General features: G+C 40.0%; 1 protein-coding gene across 1 annotated transcript in view; it reads right to left on the bottom strand.

Moving 5' to 3' along the window:
* Window positions 1-5524, bottom strand: part of ASCC3 (activating signal cointegrator 1 complex subunit 3) — a 260498-nt gene extending 254974 nt beyond the window's left edge. Inside the window, exon 1 of the mRNA NM_001305211.2 lies at window positions 5494-5524. The gene's annotated coding sequence lies outside the window, so the exon portion shown is untranslated. The remainder of the gene's footprint in view (window positions 1-5493) is intronic.
* Window positions 5525-14462: the final 8938 nt, after the last annotated feature.

The raw sequence follows: 14462 nt of genomic DNA, 5'->3' as shown, positions 1-14462 counted from the left end.
TTCCTCCTAAAGTCTACTATTTTTATTTATTCATTTGTTTAAATCAATGTACACAGCTACCAGACTCAGTTCCCAGAAACTTCTACCTGAAACAGAGTCTATCGTCTTCAAGATCTCACATAGTGAGGGCAGACTTCAAACAGCACTTCAGGTATTTAATGATCAGCAAATGATAGCTTTCTATTTGAAAAAAATTATTATTACAATTAAAAATAGGAACTTAAAGAAAAAAAGAGATACTACAATCATGTAATATTGCAATGCTTACAAACTGAAAATCAAACCGAAAGCTGCTGACAACTCTTTCTGGGCTGACTGCCTGTAAAGTTGGCAATACACATGACAAGATACTTTGAGAAAGACACCTGTAGAGTTTCCTACAGTGGCAAGACTAAACTATTATCTTTCCACAATTCTTACAAACATCAGAAATGTGAGCTTCTTTCATGAGAAAAATAGAGAGGAGGGCATAGCGTTATTATTCCTGTTTGACATAGCGAGAAGGAAAATACCTCCATTATGTCTTCAGAAACATAAGGCTAGAGCAGGTCTGTTTCCAACTGTAACATTTTTGAAAGGGTCACATGTAGCCATGTTCTGTTATAATGTACAGAAAATTTCTCAACATTTTAGACAAATTGTAGCTTAAGCTAAGAAATAGCCACATTAGTCAAGATTCTCCTATTTCATAACTAGAAGTTGTTGATGTTGAACTTTCATTAATATTTAGCATGCAAGATATACAAACTATGTTCAGATTTAAAGAATTGACTCCTGAATAATCTGTAAAAACAAAAAATACTATTATATTTTTACCATATTAACAAGTAAATGACGTAATTCATACTTCAGAGGGAGCACAGAGAAGCAAGTTTTCACTTGGGCACTGGCAGGTGCCTGTCAATGGGTTGACTAGTTTTTTTGCATGCAATATTTAGCAAAGGTGATAATATGTACAGAAGAGTAAGTTCTTCATTTTAACATCTCAGAGCCATATACATTCAAAATATTAGGACCAGACATCACCAAGTTTGTATTCACAGAAACACAGAACTGTAGGGGCTAGAAGGGATTTCCAGAGATCCTTGAGTCCAACCCCCCTGCAAAGCAAGCCCCTACAGCAGGCTGCACAGGTAGGTGTCCAGGCAGGTCTTGAATATCTCCAGAGAAGGTGAATCCACAATCTGCCTAGGCAGCCTGATCCAGTGCTCCATCACCCGTACAGTGAAGAAGTTCCTTTGTATACTGATGCAGAACTTCCTGTGCTCCAGTTTATGGCCATTTCCCCTTGTCCTGTCCCCACAGACTGCTGAAAAGAGGTTGGCCATGTCCCTTTGTCTCCCACACTTAAGATACTTACAAATATTATTTAGATCCCCTCTGAGTCTCCTTTTCTCAAGGCTGAACAGACCCAGATCACACAGCCTTTCCTCACAGAGGAGATGCTCCAGGCCCTTTATCATCCCTGTGGCCCCCTGCTGGACTCTCTCCAGGAGATCCCTGTCTTTTTTTTTTTTTGTACCAGAGAGCCCAGAACTGGATACAGTAGACCATGTGAGGCCTCACCAGGGCAGAGTTGAAGGAGAGGATCACCTCCCTTGACCGGCTGGCCACACTCCTTCTAATGCACTCAACTCACTGTCAGGTATTATCCTCATTATGTATTATTTTTTCCTAAGTTACCAACAATATTTTTCACCCCTCCCATACAGTTCTTTCCCCTTTCTTATACAATCCTCTATTAGAGCTTCACAGTAAAGTCCATAATCTGGCTGGAGTGGAGATAAGCCTTCACTGCAGCCTGTGTGGCACTGTGCTTTGCATTCATGGCTAGAACAGTGATGGCAACACACCAGTACCTTGGTACTGTTGTAAAATGTTTGCACAGCACCAAGTCTCATCTTTCCAGCAAGTTTAGGAGGAGGGAACACAGCAAGGGCAGCTGACCCAAACTGACCAAAGGGACATTCCACATCATGTGATGCCATGCTCACCAATAAAAACCCAGGGAAGGGCCATTCATGGTTAAATCATTTGTCTTCCGAAGACCCTGCTTTCCCTAAAGTGACAGACAGCTGCCTGACAATAGGAAGCAGTGAATTAATTTCTCTTTTTGCTTTGCTTGGACATGCAGCTTTTGCTTTCCCTATTAAACCGCCATTATCTCAGTCCACCAGTCTTCTTATCTTTCCTCTATTTCTCCCCATTCTGTAGCTGGTGTGTACAATTTCAAGGGGAATAGTCTATGTCATGCAGTCAAAATAACCTCAAGGAATAGAGAGCACAGAAATCTTTCCCATCACAGTAAGCATTGTTACCACAGAACCAGAGAAAGCCACTTCTTCCCCCAGTCACATTTTTAAGCAATGGAACTAAGTGTTGTGCTGGGTTGCCACAGCCAGCAGCCAAGCACCCACACAGCCACTTGCTCAATCCTCACCCCAGTAGGATGATGGGAAAAGAACAAAAAATAGAAAATGCATGAAAGAGATACAGACATTTTAATAGATGAAAGACACAACAACATGTCTCATCACATCTCATAGACAGACTATTTCCTTTACAACCTCCAAACTGGGACACCTTAGAAACCAACCCCTTAACCTCAGTTTTTACACTGAACATGACACTACACAGCACCTGACTTCCTGCCCTCTCCCAGCCTACTCAGTGCACAGGCAGGGTAGGGAAAAAGCAAGCCTTGATGCACTACTGAGCAATAGGCAAAACAGTGGTGCACTACCAACAGTTTTAGCCACAAACTGCTATGGCTATGATATGACCTTAGCCCAGTCAGACCAGGTACAAGTATCCATTAGCAGTGCTTTATGCAAACAAAGGAGATCCAACTTGTCAAGGACAGATGAGCATAAAGAATGCTCCAACAACAGATCCCTGTAGGGACTTGTACTTCAATAAACATGAAATTCTTCATTTCTGTGGGGTGATACGGTACTCAAAAAAGAGAATGAGTAAATACAGAATGACTGGCTATTGTAAGAATATATCCTTCTATATAAATGTTGGAATTATGAGATCCATTACAAAATTGAACGTTACACTGAAAACAGTACCAGATGGAATGCCTTTCCTATGCAGAATAAAATTAAATCTGGAAATTCATTGTCACAAGATGCCAAAAAAACTGAAAGTTCAAGCATGCTCAAGAAAGGATTAGAAGGATTAGATGAAATCAGCTAACTTGGTAGATATTGAACACAACAGCTTAAAGGCAGCTCATCACTTATTTAAATCACTGACTGTTGAAAGACAGTAGGAAAGCAAAAGCATCACTGTATGCTTGTTTGTTGTAGGTTGGGGCTTTTTTTTTGGTTGGTTGGTCTGATTACAGAACATAAGCACCTGCTATTTGCCACTACAAGACACACAACTCCAGGAAAGACAAATGTTTTGTGTAAAAATAGAGCTTTAGAATCTCTGTTACTATCTGAATCCAAGGATAACAAGGTGGGATTAAGGTGCCTCACATCTCTAAAATTAATTGTACAGCCATTATTTCCTCCCCTTAGCTCAAATTCCATCTATCACTTTCCTAATAAACTTCTAGCAACACATTAGGTATGTCCAAACTACAAAGTAGGGTTTTTTCTTTCTTTACACATCAAAGCATAATTTAATAAAAATCATGTAGGCTAGAAAGTGTCCAATATCAACTTCATTAACTGTTACTAAAAAAAGTCAAATGAAAGAAAACTCCTTCTACTGGTAACTATCAAGTGACCCTACTGTTGTCTTTATTATGCATCCAGTTTCTAGAAAGACACATCAGCGTAGAAAGGTGCAGTGGAGGATAACAAAAATGACTACCCATCTAGGAGACATAACATCACAGGAAAGATTCAGCAAATGTAGGTTATTTAAGTTACTGGAAGGAGGAACACATCTATAGCATTCAAATACAGCTATAAAACAGCTACAAAAAGGAAGGAACAAGAAAATAAAATGGTGAAAATGAGTAGGGTGCCGACCTTTTTTTTTTTTACTTCAAAAACAGGTAAGTTACATAAGTACCACTTCAGGTTTAGCTCCAAAAAAGCCTCCATAAATGCAAAGCCACCAGAACAAAACACTGTCATTTGATACTTAAATTATTTCCTTTCTGAATCAGTGGAAAAGCATATTAAAGTGATCTAATGTTCCCCAAACGCTAAGCTAGCTTCCAGAAAAAAAAAATGAGGTCTAATAAGTAATGTAATTCAAACAATTCATAAAGAATTTTATGAATGCTTTGTCCCATGACAAAACACCGATGAAGTAGATGGGAGTCTAAGTATTACCAGACGAATGGGAAAGAGTTCCTCCATATACCTACACACCTAGATCTTGGATGGTGTAAATTTTATCTATCATGGCCAGAAACAACTCCAGTGCAAAGGAAGTTATTTTGTTACAGAGCCTGCCAAAAAGCAGAAGCTCATTGATACAATGTGGTCTTCTGACCAAAGCCAGCTTGCATCAAAACTACAGTCTTGTTAGCTTGATCATTTTTTTCCCCTAAAAATATATATAACTGCAACCTACCATGTTGGTAAGTGCTCTGACCTCTTCTCTGGAATTTCTAACAGTTTTTCAGCTACACTAAAAAACTCAAAACTATGACTAAGCTCTGACTCCAAAAGAAAAGGTAATGAAAAAGTAAGACAGAGTGCAATAGGCATGTTTAGAACTCTGCAGAAGATTGTTGGTTCTATTTCAATAGTTCTATTTCACAGTCAGTCCTTTAAAATGCCTGAAGATTGAAAGGGGTCAGTAGAAATGTCAGTATATTAAAAACAACTAAATTAAAGATTCAGGACTTATAAAAGCTCTAAATATTTTTTGAATGCCAACACAGTATATTCTCCTGAAGCATCTGAGTGGTAACCTGTACAGCAGTAGTAAGGTTACGTATTTTACAAGCCAGGCAGGCAGTTTACATTACCACCTGCAATTAATCAAACAGTACCAGAAAACACTCTCCAAGATCACAGGTTTTGGGGTCTTTTTTTGTTTGTTTTTAATTCGTTTCTACTTCTGAGTTTATTGATACCAGTACTGAAAGTATTCAGACCCGTCCAACACCAGTTCCGTTTTCCCCTTGGCAGCAAGCCTCTTACTCCTGCTTCACTAAGCAGAACATGGAAGGGTTCAGAGTTTATTCTCTGAATATGGCAGGACAGCTCGCCGAGAGCTGGCAGGGCCAGCAGCCCAACGACGCCAGATCTGGAGTCCCACGCCCACCCCTCGTGGAGAGCCCCACTGCACGGCGCCCGGCCGGAAGGGCCACGCGGAAAGAAAGGGGCTGGCACCGGCCTCACTGCCCCGGAGCTGACCCCGCCAGCAGCGGCTCGGCCGTTAACATCGCGGAAGGAGAGTAAACCTCAGCCGCCGTGGCGAGACCAGCTCCGGCCGAGGCCGGGACCGAGGGACCACGCCGCCGCTACCGCCCTCCCCACTCATCCGCCCGACCCCCGCCCGCGCCCGGCCGCGCACCTGCCTTCCGGCTTGCCGGTTCCGCTGCCGCAAAGAGCCGACGAGGCGCGACACTGCCGTAAAGCGAGCAGGCGGGGCGAGGAGGGTGCGGTGCCAGGTCATGTAGTGGCCTGGCCCGGCAGGGTCGGTTCTTTGGGCAGTTTCCTGCTGATCCTGCTCCCGTGACGGCAACTCCCCAGCTGTTTTTGCGGCCACACTCCCAGCACAGCCAGTTCAGTACCTCGTTACTCACCCCAATGAGTGTTTCCGTGGCTCTTCCCGTGTACTCAATGAGTGCCGTCACTCCACGCTTTGAACTTCCCAGCCCTGTCTCAGGGCGATGTGTGCCTTACGCTCTCGGCCGCCTCCCGCCTTATCCGCTCTGCTGTGTCCTGGAGGTGGAACGGGCCAACGGCACCACGGTGAAGCTAGAGAGCAGACAGAGGGGGAAGCTCCTCTCTGTTTGCTTGTGCGTTTATTTGTACGATCGGAAGTGTCCAAAAGACGCTACCCAAAAGATGGTAGTGTACCCTATCCCTTGCTAAAAGAGAAACATACAAAGATCATTGGCATCGAATATGTTGGTTTTGGTAGATAGCCACCTGGAACTGGCTGCAGTGTTTCTAGATCACTTTTAGTCTTTCACTACTGTAAACACTGGATAAACCTAATTTTTACCAGTTCCGTTCAGTTGTCACATTAGAAAACAACAAGGTTCTGGAGGACTAATGAAGAGTAAGCATTATGATAATCTCTTGTAAATATATCCTGATTACCAAAGGGATCCAATGCTTTACAATTATATTCTCAAAGCAAATGCATGCATTTTATATGTACAGTATCTTAGATTTCTAGCGCATGGATCTCTAAGCCAAAGTTAAATGTATTTTTAAAAGAGCATCTTCAGAATCCTCTTACGAGTTATTCTAATATGCTACTTTCATTTTTTTTTAAAGAAATGCTTATATATTCTCACACCAACTTTTTTTAAATGAAGACTAAATCATCTGCATATTGCTTTGCAGAAGGTAGTGCTTTCACTTGTAAGTGAAAGCTGTCAAATACCACATACTACCTCTAGACTTTTTTCCTGACTTCTTGAAGCATCACAAAAAAAAAATAAAGATACCAGTCTAATGAAACCAAGACATTTTTTCTTATCTATAAGAAACAGAAGCAAATTTTCCCACATTTATACATCCATTTGTAGACAAAAAAAAGTATAGTTTGAGCATTTTGTAGCAGAAACATCAATACAGATTTACAAGGGCTGTTCCAAAAAAATATTGTCTCCAACTTTTTTTTTTTATGTTGGCCCATGTAATGCTATAACATGATGGAAAATGCAGCAATGAGCAAAGTAGCAAAGTCCAAGGCTGCAGCAAGTGACGACACACTCAAATGCAGCAGCTGTGGACACAAACAAAAAGTGTGTTTACCCTTGGAAGACCTCAGGTAGACAGCATTCTCCAGCAAGATGCCCTTGCCTCCCCTGTCAGCCCTTAAATGAGATCTGGAAAGGGGTGGGGATCCTAGCTTCATCCCTTCTGGTCACTCAGGTGTACTGCATGCACCTGAGCTCCCCTGGGTTGGCCCTGCCTTCCCTGCAAGTGCTCAATCACCAGTTCAAGCCATGATTCAGCATTTCTGCTACAGCCTGTGATGTTGGAGACTGATGCTAGTGGTATGGCATTAGAGATAAAATCTTCCCACCAATATTCCATGAAACTATGTTGGTTTAAGAGTAGTAGTCTAAATTAAGTTCTAAAGAAAATAATGCAACTAAAACCTTCCTACTGCCTGCCCTTTTCTTGTGTGTTATGGTCACCTTTCAAACATTCCTCCAGATCCTGAGGCTGACATATCCACCCTCTCAAGAAGAACGCAGGAAGGGTTTAACAAGATGCCATCAGCAATGAGGTCTTTCTTCAGGACCATGCTCCAAATGGGAGTTTCTTTACCAGAAATAACATAATATTTATGCTTCCTACCTCTCTACTTGTTTGTATTAAAACATACAAACTGAATCAGATTACTTCTTCCTTCTCATTGGCTCCCAGATCAAGTCTGAGTAGCACAGCAACATCCCCAACCCCACTTGACACAAATGACTATGGTTCCATACACAGCCTTAATTTCTCAGATGTCTACCATATGCACCATTTATCAAGTGAAAGATAAACATGCTGTGCATTGGTTGCTTACATGACCACTGAACAACTGCTGGATAAGTGTAACTCAGGCTAAAACAAGACCAGACAAGTTCTAATACCCTGCATTTTCAGATCAATACAAAACCTGATCTACTTAAAATAAAATAAGAATTACTGGGTTACATTTGTTTCCTCATCTTGGAAATGAGGAAAATTAATATTTTGGCACTTCCTTAGTGTAATGACAGAGACTCAAGCGATAGACAGATGCTACAAAGTATAATGGCAAAGTGATCAGTTACAAAGGAAGGGAAAGGATTGCTAACCGTCTGAGGATCTAGGTTCACAGAGGAAACTTCACAGGGGAGGGATCTCTAGAAAGAGATCCTTCCACAGCGACAGTAAGCCCTTAAATGAGGTCTAAGAGAGGTGTAGCCAGGCTCCACCCCTTCTGGTCGCACAGGTGAATTGCCTTCACCTGTGCTCCCAGGACTGGCCAGGTCTCTTCTTCCAGGTGCTCAATCAGTGGTTCAGGCTATGATGCAACAGTTCGCATACACTTGGGTTTATTATTATTTTTGGCATTTACCTCCCAGCAGACATTAGAAATATATCACAGCCTTATGAATTAGCTGTCAAAGACCTTAAATGAAGAAAAGGTTGTACTTATTAACCTTCTACTACTGTTCCACATTTAATTTTTTTAACAAATATTTAAGTGGCCTACGCTCTCAAATGTATTAATCCTGAATGTATCAATAAGATGATGTTTTATAATAAAGTTGTTACCTGCTACTTTTTTGTGATCCAGAAGTTCCAGAATGGAACTCACAGAATTCATTTCATCCAATGCATGTGACTTAAAGTAGTCTTATTGCCTAAGGACACCAGGAAAAATATGATTTTTTTTTTGTATTTTAATCTTTTGAAAGCATATGTGTAAAAAGGATGAATGAAAATGCATTCATGAAAAATATTCATAAAGAGGACTTTATTTTGGAACAATTTACATTCTTGCTATACAGAAATCTATGTATGAGCTCATCTTCTGCATTTGCTCACAAATCAGACAAGTCACTTAAGGTTAAGTCCATCTCATCTTAAAAAAAAAAAAAATCAGAAGAATCATATAGTAAGGGTACCTGTGCTTCTCAGTTATCAGTAAAGCATCAAAGCATCAGATGACCAGCTCACGTGTAGATATACACATTAATGTAGTATCTAAAGTTAACTGAAGGGAGTTATAAAAGCATGCAATTTCATCTTATTTATGGATTAAGAGAGACATAAACGTAAATTATGGGTTAAATTCAGGAGAAATTTACTCCTCAGGAGAAAGAAAAATTTCCTTGTCATTTCTTCTTAAGTCACTCTTTTGATATCTACACTTTAACTAACTCCATGCTCATTCTATTTTGTGTTGTGCCCAATCGTTGGCAGCATTTTCATAGCATATAGAATAGTAGTTTGCAACAGTCCTATTATTTGTTAGGCTCTTAAAAAGGCTGAAAAATATCTGTCTTTTACACCAAATCCTGTCAGAATGACCATGCAAAGAAATCTGACATAAACTTAAGAAAAATATTTTCATTGAAGACAGTTGAAATTACAGTCTGGGTAGCAAGAGACTTCTGATTTTAAGTTTGCAAAACACCATGTGAGTTTATATGAATGAGTTCTCTACTGTATTCTCTATTTTTAACTTTATTTGTACATCAACCAAGCAACACTGCATTCAAAGCTGTGCATTAAAAGAAGGTGATAGCGGTGCCTTCCATGGGGATACAAGCACTATAAAACAATAGAAGGTGACAGGAAAAAAAAAATTAGCTCACCCCTTCCAACAACCAGTGACAGCCCAAAAGAAGCACAATCTCTATACAGAGACTTGCTGCTCCTTTGGCTGCTAACCCTTAAATGAGGGTGAAGAGAGGCAGACCAAGAGTTCACCCCTTCTGGTCACTCAGGTGCATTGCTTGCACCTAAGCTCCCCAGATTAGCCACACCTTCTCACCTGGTGCTTAACCATTTGTTCAGGCTGTGACCCACAAAAGCTAAACATCGTTTTTGAAATATAAAACAGTAGGCACTCACAAGACCCAGTTCCTAGTTCTGGTTACTGTAAGCACTGCCAGCTAGTGAAGCTTGAGTTATTATCTGCAAAAGCACTGTAGTTCTCAGGCTATTCAATTGACTCTTGTCTTTAAAAACTAAAACAAAACTAATGTTAATTTGTGAGCCATGGATTTTACAGTTATTTGCTGTGTACTTCAGGTTCAATAGTGACATAGAATAGCATTTAGAATGTCTTTTTCTTTCCTTTAAGAAGAGAAAGCTTTAGAATATCACTGTGGTCCAGAAAATTCAACAAATGAAGCCTCTATTGAAATTGTCTGACAAACCTGACAGATATACTTGACTTGTCGTTGATCTCTGCTGTGATGAGAGCATCACATGTTTAGAACTGAACTGCTGTCTGCAGATGCCTCTGTTACCAAAACCGGGAGATGAATTTTAAATCAATATTATTATGTAAGGATAATGCAGCTTCCTCAGGACGCATCCAGAATGCGTATTGCCTGTGATTACAAAGTAATCATATTGTGCATGGCCACAAATGCAATGCTAGCAAAAGTTAGTACGTCTGAGACACTGTCATTCAAATGAGCTACAATTCTCTGCAGTCATCTTGCTCCCATGGCCTTTATTACTTAATTTAAAAGTCACACAGATACTGCAAGACATCTGTGAATTCTTGAAACTTAATACACAGTACATCAGAGGAGAATACTTCTGTAGTAGCCACTGCTACATAAAAATTCATAATTTAAATTTGTTCTCTGAGATCTGAGACTTTTTTTAATGTAATGCAGGCTATAGAAAGGGGATATATCATCCTAGTTATTACTTGTTCTTCTACGCTGCTCTGTGGCCTCAATGTTATTGTTATCTTCTACCAGATATGAATGTATCTTGGTTTAATATCTACTTATGCTTCTTTATCACAGTGAATTTTAAGAGCAATCTTATTTTTTCCAGAGTTTTTAAGGTTAATTAGTAGCATGATATTTCTTCTCTGCTAGTGAATATCAATGCAACTAGAGGACAGAATCACAGAATTGCAAGGGTTGGAATGGACCACAAGAGATCATTGAGTCCAATCCCCCTGCTAAAACAGGTGCCCTACAATGGGTCACACAGGTAAGTGCCCAAACAAGTCTGGAATACCTCCATAGAAGATGACTCTGCAACCTCTCTGGGCAGAGAGAGTTGTTCCAGTGCTCCATCACCCTTACTGAAAATTTCTTATTAGTCACCCTTACCATTATTTCTTATTAGTTTCCACCAATGATTACCCATTGAATTTCTTGAATTTATTTTAAAAAGCAAGAATATTAATTGCTTCATGGGTATGGATAGAGAATTGCAACATTATACACGTTTTCATAATTTAACATGGCTCTGGAGTGAGAGTGGACATGTTTTCTTTCACTTGTTCAACCTGTTTGAACAGTTCCAAACCTTGTAATTGTCAGTATTGCCTTTTTTTTTTTTTTTAAGGCTAACAGATAATTGTCTCATCATTAATGATGATATACAACAGTTGAATCAAGAGTGCATTACTCCCTTTTTTCTTTTTTGTTTCTCTTCAGAAAGCCATGATCTTTCATTTGCTTTTCAAATATATCTAACAAAAATCAATGTTATAATATCCAAAAGTGAGCTTGAACATAGGTAATATCAAAAATATTTTTAAGTATTTAACTGTATGGGTTTAGAGAATGATTTTTAAGTGTCTTCCTATCCATAGTGTTTCTGTACCTCACTCGTGTTCTGATCCATGCTAGCAAATGACTGCACTGTGTGTCATGATTCCTGAATTTGCACTGTCATACTCTCCAGACCTGTATCACTCAGAATGAGAAAAAGTAAAACAAATGGAATCATTAATTCATTCTAAACATGAAGAGAACACCTTGCCCCCCCCCCCCTTTTGTTTTGAAACTCATATGTAAATGAGGGCTGCTCTGAAGCTGATGTCTCCTATTTTATTATGTTGGCTCACATCAGTGGCTGTGGTATGACAGTTTAAGCTGAATCTTCCTACCAATCTTCCGTTATGTTTTGTTGCCATGCTATAGTGGGCAGCACAATAGTGTCTAACACGGAAATGTGTATGAAGCAAAGGTGTGTCATTGAATTCTTCCATGTGGAAAAAATTAAAAGCCATCAAGTCTTGCTGACCATTGATAGAGCACAAACAGTGGATATGAGCACAGTGATGCAGCGGGTGGTGCACTGCAACAATAGTGACAGTGAGTCACCTCCATGAGTGCAGATTTTTATGAGCATATATAAGGTATATATGTCTCCTATAATACCTCCTATTTATTTCCAGGGAAACTACATGTACAGTCAACAAATATACAATCAGCAACGTGATATGGTTAGGCTGGCATTTTACAGGTCACATAATTAGAAGAATTATCACAGTAGAAGGGGATAATAAAAAGTAAATAGAAGTGCTTACCCCATCTTAGACTCTCAGGAAGACTCCAAAGAGAGCACCCTCTAGAGAAAGATTCTTCCCTAGTAGCAGTCAGACCTTAAATGGGGTCTAGGAGAGGTAGAGCCAGGCTCCACCCCTTCCAGTCACACAGATGAATTGCCTTCACCTGTGCTCCCATGGCTGACTCAATGCTTGCCTCAGGTGATCAGTCAGTGGTTCAGGGCACAATTCAACAGTTCTCATACACTACAACAAACACACAGATCACAGTAACATAGTATTATTATTATTTAACAAATTTTCAGTAACAAAGCACTGTTTTTCACTGTAGTCACCACTAATAGTTATGCATTTTCACCAGTGATAAACAAGAGCCTGCATGTTGCACTTGTAAAACTCTGGGAGGACCCTCAGAGAAGGGCCATAAAAATTATCCAAGGGATAGAACACTTCCCCTGCAAGGATGAGCAGAAACAGCTGGGGCTGTTCATGCTGAAGAAGAGAATGTTCTGGGGAGACCTGACAGTGGCCTTTCAATATATAAAGGAGGACTAGAAAAAAGAAGGGGTTAGACACTTTAGCAGGGTCTGTTGTGATAGGACAAAAGGAAATAGTTTCAAACAGTAGGAGAAATGTGAAGTTTAGTCTGGATACACATCATTACTGCTAGTCTGAAAGGATATCCCTCTGGTTTCCACTGAAAGTTGGAACATCTTTTTAGATGCTGGTCAATCATGCTGGTATATGTTTGCTGTTCCAGCTTATGTCACGGAGTATAGCTCAGTTTAAAAAAAGGTTAGATTTTGATTATAGGGTTTGTTTTAGAAATCAATATGTGAAGGGGGTTGGTAGCTGTGAGAATCTGGCAAGGGCCTGCAGTAGCTTAACAGCTCACTGCTTACACAAGCTGTTGACATATGTGCATGTCTATGTGCATCTAGATAAATAGAGACAAACTCTCAGAATTTTATGTGTTTGGGTTATATTCAGATTATTATTGTGTGTTAGCTTGTATTAGGAGGTTTCTTAGAGGCCATTAAAGAATGTAAAGAAATCTGAAATACTGCTGTTGAAAGCTCTGATAGCACAAGACCAATAAATGCTGTAGGGGTTTATCTCACATACATTGCAGAGAGGAGGAGGCCATTCCTACCAGCAGTGAAGCAGAAGCACCAGGAGCAGGAAGCAAAAACTTTCTAGCCAGGGCTATATAAGTCCTGCATGGTAACTAAATAGGAGAGTTATTTCAGACAACTTGTTTTCAAAAGCTGGGGGAAAAAAAAAAAAAAAAAAAAAGAGAGAGATAGAATTACAGAATCATTTGAGTTGGAAGGGACCTTTGAAGGACATCTAGTCCAGCTTCCCTGCAATGAACAGGAACATCTGCAGCTTGATCAGGATGCTCAGAGCCCCGTCCAGCCTGAATATGGAATATTCCAGCACATCCTATTTCTATGGACATCAACATTTGTTCTGTTCAGAAGAGGGAATTGTGAATGAAAAGGAAAAACAAAGTGTATCAGTCACCTAGAAGAGTCCTGTCTGAGGGACTTGGAGCACACTGAGCTGACCGAGTCAGAGACAAGTAATACCTTGTCCAGTAAATTGCTGGATCTGGTGTGCTCACTTCTGACTTAGGACTGTTGGCAGAAAGTAATCAATAAATAGAGTTCTGGATAATAAGTCTTTCCATATTACTGAAACACCACAGTTTTTCACCTATTTATTCAGGGGAATTGTTAGCCAAAAGAATTTTAAAGTGCTTCTATTGAAAAAGATGTTGAGATGTTCCTGCTGAGATTATTTCTTTGTACCTTATAATGGATTCATAAGAATTGTCCAGATGTCCTTTAATACACATAATAAGTATGATTATCTTTTTGATGTGATCATCGTGTCCCTTGACGCTTTTGAGGACTATTCAGGAAACCAATTACTTGTATTAGAGACAGTTGTCATGTGAACTGAACAGAAAAGACCCTTTGACAGAGTGGCGTTATTTAAAATGTTAATACTTAGTTTGTCTGGAAGGGTATGAAAATAAAATATGATTCTTTGTCACATGGCTTACATCTTTCTGTCAGGTTATGTGGCAAAAAGCTTGCCTGCACACATAGAAGGGATCACAGAAAGGAAGCAACAAACAGGGGTATCTGGACTGCAGACTTAGAGGAGACCTTGCCTAGATCCCTCTCATGGCATTCAAGCAGAGCCCCAGCCCCATGGGACTGGGTGACACTAGCTATCTATGTGTGCATTACATGCATGTTTATGCATACATGTGTATCTGTGAGTGGGGAATCTGCACCAGCAGCTGCAGTAGAGCT

This window comes from Gallus gallus, chromosome 3 (assembly GCF_016699485.2).
Source record: "Gallus gallus isolate bGalGal1 chromosome 3, bGalGal1.mat.broiler.GRCg7b, whole genome shotgun sequence".
NCBI lineage: Eukaryota > Metazoa > Chordata > Aves > Galliformes > Phasianidae > Gallus > Gallus gallus.
This window is presented reverse-complemented; position numbering and strand designations above follow the sequence as displayed.